This window comes from Gymnoscopelus braueri (genome assembly GCF_963280865.1).
Source record: "Gymnoscopelus braueri genome assembly, chromosome: 24".
NCBI lineage: Eukaryota > Metazoa > Chordata > Actinopteri > Myctophiformes > Myctophidae > Gymnoscopelus > Gymnoscopelus braueri.
This window is the reverse complement of record NC_137626.1, coordinates 10,238,661-10,247,479: the sequence shown is the minus strand read 5'-3', so window position 1 is coordinate 10,247,479 and position 8,819 is coordinate 10,238,661.

Genomic DNA, 8,819 nt, shown 5'->3' with positions numbered 1-8,819 from the left:
AGCCTTTCTCTGCCTAAAAAGTTGGTATTCGGAATTGGAAGCCATTGTTCATGCATTAATAAAGGATTTGTATCTTGTTTGTAATTGCCAAACCTGCCTACGATGTCATTGGTAGGCAGGATTCCTAGCTGTCCACAGCTCTCCTCTGAGACAGAAATGGTACCATCTAATCTCCGCTACGCGTCGGTGCCTAATTACCCTGTCGGGATTTATAAATCCTCAATAATGACCGGTGACCCGTCAATTATCCAGCTTATTACATGGCTACTTAATAACTAAATTAATACATTTACCCAAAAGTAACAACAAAACGAAGTATTTCCTTGCTTACGGCAATGAAAGTATTCCGTAAGGGCGGACATGGTCGCCGCGGAAAGTGTTGATCAAATATAATCAATTTCCGGTTATTGCATTGTCTATTTCTCGCTTTCAAAAACATTCCTGACAGCAATGTTTAGGTGTAAATGACATTGTGTGTGTGTTTACATTGCTGTCATGTAGGATACGGCACAAAGTCAAGCAGCGCAGATTAATATGAGCAGGTGCTTGAGCCTTTGTTTAGACAGCGGTCTGTTATAGAGCTCATCGGTCATTATCGAGAAATAACACACCGCTGATTAAGTGATTGACCAATCAGAATAAAGCATTCAACCAAACCAAGCCGTGTAATAATGAGCATTAGTGAGGACTTCTACGAAGATACAGTAGGTTGACAAACGGTGAAATAATCCCTTGCATCCCTTAATTTTTTGAGTATTGTTGTATACACCCACATAAATGTATCCCTTAATTTGTTTTGCATTGTATATGCATTCCCCCTCCCCAGACCTGCCTCACACTGCCATTGTACAACAGATTTTTGACAAGACAATTAATTCACCGCGCCTCTATGACCATTACATGACTAGCTTCTACACTTTGTGAATTCTGCATGGCAGTCAGTTTGGTACTTAAAGGAAAATGTTGTTTTTAGTACAACCTGTGTGTTGTTTGCCATAATGCGTATAGATTATGCCAACATTTGACTCACTGGCTTCATAGTCGAGATTGTTCCACACAGGCGTCTTGTCTATTGGGGTTACGGAACACAATTGTTGTATAATTACTGTACTTGCCTTGCAGCACACCTGTAGTTTTGTTTGTAAGTTGTAAGAAAGCTACATACATAGAAAATGTGGAAATAAGGTTTGGCTTTACAAGCTTAAAGTTAAATTGGACTTGTTAACCACCTGATGACCCCAGTAGATAGTCATTTGAAAGTTTTGTGTAATGATGTCTCTGTGTCCAAAATCTCTATGAAGTTGGTGTGTAAAATGTTATCATAACTGATAGCCATGATGGCAAAGGCTGGGAAGATTTATTTTTTTTTAAATGAAAAAAAAACATGGATGTTACTTTGAACTCACAATGTTTTGCTTCTGCTACTGTTTACTGTACTTCTTAATACCTCCCCCTGGTTCAAAAACCTTAACCTTTCCTTCTTCCTCCCCTTTTCTCTATTTTATCTGCTGCTTCTGTACATAGTGCATATTTGTTATGTAATAAATGAGTATTATTCTCGTTTGAATATGTTGCGTCACAGAATGAATTGTCTCTGCCAGAAGTTGTTTGATCAGGCTACTTACACCTGGGCTATTATAAATTTAGTAACCTGCTACTGTTACTTAAAGCTGGAGAATAAGTGAAATAAATAGTGTGCACCAACCTAAAGTATTTACCTGCTACCCCTGAGAGAAGAGAAAATCATTATCTATACTTAACTTGGTTTCCTTTATTATTATTACGGGGCCAGGCACTTCAGTGCCAAGGCTCTGTTTTGTTATTGACATTATTCTGTCACTTCTTCTGCCACTTTTGGCAGTTCTGGTTTAACCGTGCATATGCTTGTTACGAAACTCGGCCATATGGTAGATGGTCATGAAAAACGATCAAGTCTTTCGTGAAAAGGTGGCGCTATAACACTCAATTGAAAAATGCCAACTTCTATACACACATGCGTCTCCTCATGCCTAACAACTTTCATACTCTGACCTTTAGATCTCCCACCATTTTGTTTGAATTATATGAAAAACAGTTAAAACTATCTCCTCCTGGGATTTTTGAGCAATCTTTTTTCCCATGAACTTTGGACCAATATCTAAAATCCCCAGTTGAAGAGAAAAGTAAAACTAGAAAATGGCGCTCCTCGGAGCACAAGTCTCCGCCAGCAGACCTGTGCTATTTTAATAGCACAGGTCGTCTTGGTAGAACGGGTCGTCTTGGTAGAATGCGCGTGGTTTTTGGTGTTCTGCAGGGGCGTCTGAATATGTAGTGTCTGCATCTAAAAAATGTTCTTCTTGAAGCAATGTGTCATATGGGAGTCGTCGTAATTGACTGGTTTGTTCAAATGCTTGTCTGTCTTCTTCATCTTCATTGTCCTGAACAGTTTCAGCAGTTGATTGGTGTGTTTGATCTATGTCAGTTTTCTCTAGTGCTACATAATGTATTTGATCAAGGTGGCCAATTGTTACAGTATTAAGACTTCGGCCTTGTTGTGGGATCAATTCAACTCTATAGTCCTCTTCTGTGTTACTGTTGTAGATGAGTATGCTTTGGCCTTCTGCGCCTTTGCTTGACCAATGTTAGGTGTTCTCAGAGGGACACACACACTGGAAGGTACTGAAGGTACTGTTCCAATCAAGACTGATTGATCCTGTCTTACCTCACTTCAAAAGGCCATTTATGTCTTTTGAAGTGAGGTAAGACAGGATCAATCAGTCTTGATTGGAACGGTACCTTCAGTACACAACAGTGACACACCTATTTATAGGATTTTATTTCGTCATGCGTCCCTCTAGCCAATCAAAGGCATTGGTGTCAACATATTGACACGTGTCCAAGCTAACACACGGCGGGACGAAGCGAAAACATACTCTCCACCTACGGCGGAGACAAAAAATGTAGCTTTTAAGAGCCTATCTCTATCACTTTGTCTGTCTGTATTTCTGTATCACTTTCTCTGTCTGTCTTTGTGTTATATGTGTTAAATATAGACACAATTTATAAAGAAGCTGATGAAAGGCTACTCTCTCCTGATTAGAGGGAATTGACAACGCACCTGGAAATGTATTGTACTGTGTATAGCAATGATCAGAATATAGAGTTTTAACGCTGTACTTAATCAACCGGGGTTCGACCCAGGGCTGTGGGTTTATTTGATTTAGTCAGTCTTTTGAATAAAATTCTGTTCAGTTTTAGTCACCTAAAACTTAGTCACCCATGTTATACTTTTAGTCGACTAAATATCATAAGATTTTGGTCGAATGTATTTTTGGCGGCCGTGATGTCATCAAAATGGGTGATTTTCACTTGCATGCCGAAAATAGCATATCTATAAGCTCACAAGCCTTTGAAACAAGTTAGACGGTTATTCTGCCTACTAGTACTTTTACATTACTTTTGTACTGTGAATTCCGGACTTTTGTACATTGCAGTATTGATACTTTTACTTAAGAAGTAAAACATTTGAGTTCTTTTTCCACCACTATGATATTACTGCAAAATTTCAGCTTATATCTTTTCCATAACCCCTCCCCTTTATTGTCTGGAAACCAGGGGGAATAAACGCCCCCCGCCCTCCCCGCTCTCGCATGGTCGGGACAATCTTCAGTACCTTGCTTTATGGGACTTAGCTGGATTTGCACTTAGTACGGCAAGCGGTAGCAACTCGGGTGTACTAGGCTTGGTGACTCTGACTTAGGTGCAAACCAGGATTCGAACCCGCGGCCCTTAGTACGGCAGGCGGTAGCAGCTCGGGTGTACTAGGCCTGAATGATTCTGACTTAGTCCGCTTCACTATGGTACCGGCTAATCCTCACTGCTTTCTGTGTTGGCTTTGACTGTCATGTCAAGGACCCCCAAATTGACACTTATTACCCCGCGGACCCCCATTTGAAAAGATATGCCAAGGGGAGGGGACCCCCATGAAGACTTTTATGGCTCGAGCAGTATTCTCAACCATTATAAATTTCAAGGACCCCCAGTTTGACAGGCGTTAGGCTACAGACCCCCATCTAATGGCATTTCTATCTCTGGGACCCCAATTTATATCGTAAAAATATATGTTAATTGAACATATTCTCTCTCTGAGTTACAGACCCATAAGGGTCCATTTGGTTCCTAACTACCATTTAGCTGGGTACCCCTCAAGGACCACCACTGCTGTAGGCTACCATATGCGTCACCTGGTCGGTACAACTTCCTCCGCCGAGTATGTAAGCTTATCTGCTTGCGCAGGGGGTTGTAGCCGGACTGATGAACCGTGGGTCTGGGGTTCGACTCCGTCTCTTCTGTCATATCAATATCATTCATAAAATGTATTCTGTGAGATGTTCAAATCATTACTATTCTAGTTTGTCAACGATGATTGTAGCCGATAATGCAACATTAACCTGATCAAACTAAGCACAGTCATTGTCATTGCAGAACGAGAGCTTTTACTGACTGACTTAATGTTCCTGTTTCTTTCCGACAGCTAAACATTGTCCACGTTTTATTCCACCCATCACATTTGGCTCTGTAGGCTACCGGCTATTTTCGCTGAGGTTATCATAGATTTGGCGCAATTTGCGGACCCCCTGGCTGTAGTACTATGAGGACCCCTGCTCTAGGATAACGTATGCTATGGTTTAAAACATTATCCAATTCGTTATTCGAATGCTTTGTCGTTTTTACATCATATCAGACGGCAATTCATTCATGTCTCTCTTGTTATGTAGCCTCTATTATAATGTGAACTCTTGTTTCCCCTAACTAATAAAATAGCCTACATTTTTCAGTCATGTCATTGTTATCCAAGTTACTTGCATTTAATCATCGTGGAAAAAGTATCATACCTAAAAATGAGTAAATGTACTTAGTTACTTTCCAGTAGAATTTTTTGACCCGTATGCAAATTAGCCATGCGGTGTTGTATGCAAATTAGCCATGCGCTAGCCATCACGGTCTTCTGTGTTAGACCGTCATGGATGAACTTCAACCTGGTGTTTGCACTTTCTCACTTTTTGCTCCATACATGTTTAGATTTCAAATATAAAGTGTTTACCCCATGGCCACGGATGTTACAATTATGTACGGCTCCTCAAAAGTACCTGTATCGTTCAATAAAACGCATTTTAATCCGATTGGTGGCCATTTAGAATTATAACGTATTAGAGTGCAATACAGTTGAAAGCATATGGAGAAAGTACATAATTGTAACATCCGTGGCCATGGGTAAGCACTTTATATTTGAAATATCAACGTTTATGTACGGACCAAAGGGAGAAAGTAGCCTATAAATACCATGTTGAAGTTTGATGTACTTTTATTTAGTAAGACATGAGAATCACAGTACATGGACGTAAAAATTCACAATACAAGGTCTACTAAACTGGAAGACTCATTAAGCACTTGGCTTGTTTAAGATGAGAACCCCATGCACACAAATCATGATGACATATAAGAGACAGACAGACAGATATACACACTACTATACAGAATGTCATACAATCAGCTTTCAGGTTACTGGTATGAAGAGAGAACAAATATATATAAAAGAGGGGGGGGGTAGGTTAAGACTTAGACAGGGGCCATTTCCGAATTGCAGCCTCCTGAAGGTGTATCTTTAGGGGAGTTTTGAAAGTGAGTAGGGTTTTACACTCCTTTACTCCTTTTGGTAGGGCATTCCACATTTTTGATGAATAGCATGAGAACGAGTTCATTCCCTGAGCCAAATCTGGGTTGAACATGATTTGTGGAGCTGCCTCTGGTGTTATGATCATGGACTTCATTAACATTTTGGAAGTATTTTGACAAATACAGGGGGATCCCAATGTTGTGGTGTATCTTGAAGACCAGGCCCATAGCAAGTTGCTGTACTCTGTCCTCAACCCTAAGCCATCCAATCCTAGCAAAATGAGCAGGGGTTAGATGGGTTCTGTGATTGAGGCCAAGAAGTAGCCTTACAAGTTTGTTTTGGGATGTTTGGAGCCTTGTTTTTAAGGCCTTGGAGGTGTTGTGATACCATGAAGTGCATAATGGCCCCTGCAAGAATCTTCAGAGTATTCTTACTGACTAGACGATCAATCCTCCACAAATAGCGTGTTGTTTGGTTGACATTTTTGATCACTTTTTCGGCGTTTTTGTTACCAGAGAGAGGTTTGCCTCCAAGATGGAACCCAGGTAGGTAATTTCATCCTTTCTTTTGATGACATCATTACCCACTTTGATCGTGAAACTCTCTGCCTTGCTAAGGTTAGGACTGGACCCAAAGAGGATGGATTCAGTTTTACTCAGGTGTAATGAAAGTTTGTTGTCAGAGAGCCAGATGCAGATTTTGTTGAGTTCAGAGCTGATAGTTTTCTCAACCTGCAGCCTGTCCCTGTCCGAGACTAGCAACCTGTCCGAGACAGGGCCGAGTCATCTGCGAACAGGAACAGTTTGCAGTCGCAGGCTGAAGGATCATTCACATATATCAGGAACAGTAAAGGTCCTCCAGTAAAGGTCCTCTTTTTTCTGGCCCCACAGTGGTGGAATGAACTTCCCACTGATGTTAGGACAGCAGAGTCACTGCCCATATTTCGCCGCAGGCTGAAAACCCACCTCTTCAGGAAACACTACCCTTCCTCTCTGCCTGCGCTTGGTTTCTATTGTTGTATTGTTTAGTCGATACACTTATTTGTTTTAGCTCATGCTCATTTGATTTAGCTATTTTGTCTCATCTGTTTAACGAAATAGGTAGCTGATATATTGCACTTTTACCTTAGCGCTAGGTATACTCTTGGTTGCGTGTTCTTGCAGAAAATGCACTAAAGACTTCTGGTGATTAGTAGTTTTCGTTCCCTACCTATGTTGAATACACTTATTGTAAGTCGCTTTGGATAAAAGCGTCTGCTAAATGACTGTAATGTAATAGTATACTTCCTTGAGGAAACACCACAAGTCACAGGGAGGGGGGGGGGGACTGGGTGCCGTTTACTTCCACCACTTGCTCCCTCCCTTCCAGGTAGGATCTCATCCAGTTCACTGACGTATCATCAAAACCTATTGCTTTGAGCTTATTGATCATGATTGGGTGATTACGGTGTCAAAGGCCTTCTGGAGGTCCAGCATGACCATGCCGCAATATTTGCCCTTGTCGACATCTTGTTTGATAGAGTCGTTCAAATAGAGAAGGTGTCAGTGGAGTGGTTTGTTCTGAAACCAGATTGGAATTTGTAGATTAGATTTTTCTCGGCAAGATACTTATCGACCTGTTCATAGACTATTTTTTCCATGACTTTCGAGATGGAGCGGTAGTTGCCAGGGTCTAATTTGTTTTTCGTTTTTTGTACAGAGGGGTCACCCTTGCTTTTTTGAAATCGTTAGGGACCCATCCCTGTATGATGGAGAGGTTTGTTATGTGGGTAATGATTGGAGCAATGGAGGCGGCTGAGTCCGAGGTTTGTTATGTGGGTAATGATTGGAGCAATGGAGGCGGCTGAGTCTTTTAGAAATTTGGCGGGGATATTGTCGAGGCCTGTGGCTCTGTGTTGATGAAGAGCACTCAATTTTTTAAACACCTCTTCTGTTTTCACAGGGGAGAGTCTAAAATCCTCTTTGCGTACACCCTGTTTTTCGTAAAATGAGTCAACATACTCTTCACCATAGCACCCAGAGTGAGGGGGTAGTTTTTCAACCAAATCTGAGGTTATGGTCGTGAATAATATGTTGAGGATTTTACTCACTTCAAGTTCATCCATGACGGTCACGTTTCAGGCTATCCACTCATGCAGGATCACTTTTGCTGTTCTCAAATAGATTACCCACAATAAATAAAATACTGGAGCATAGCTTGGGTCTGCACGTTTTTTTTATACAGTACTTTGCAATTGCGATGTTTCAACCAGTGTTTACTCAGACTATAACGCCAGTCCATGGCGTTATGATCAGTCAATCAAATACTAAAGAGATGAGGGCCACAGTCCGTATTTTGGCAGATCCAGTGCCAAGCTCCTTTTCAGGAAAAAAATCAGAGCTAGATGTGTTTTTTTAAATCTCATAACATGGGAGTGGATGGACTGACAAATAATTTTTTTATTGACTTGTCGATGGCAGGGAATGTGTTAAAGTATTGTAAGTGATCATAACAATACTAATGAATTACTTTTCTCTTTCACTGTAGAGTGTGAGCCTGACTCCCTAAACAACATGGACGTGTGCGTAAGTAAAAGTATCAATACTGCAGTGTAGAAATACAAGTAAAAGGTACTTGAGTACAAGTGTGCCAAAGTAGACTACTCATTATGCAGAAATCATTTATACAAAATAGCCAATCTATAACGGCTATTTTGCCGAAATGTATATAGGGCTGAAGTGATTCATGTATATTTTGCAATAACTAAAGTTTTCAATAATTGCAGTGGACTAAAAGTATAATATTTGCCTCTGAGATGTAGTGGAGTAGAAGTAAAAATATTGTTGTACTTAGTTACTTTCCACCACAAGGTCTGATACAGACGGGACAAGTGATGTTCCTTTGGTACATCATTCACCTATTAGGCAGAGGTAAGTACATACTCCACCACTGGGTGTGATACAAACTGTTTAATTTATCACTCTTATAACATATAACATCAGCAGTGAGTTAGGAGTGGGGCAACAGCTTGCACTGTCCTACAGCACATACATTGCAGGACGTTAAAGACAGAAACATCTTTACTTGAGTATTTCCATTTTTCTCTCAGATACAAATATTGAACTTTTACTCCACTACAATTATTTGAAAATTTTAGTTACGTTTGCTTATTAACCACTTCAGC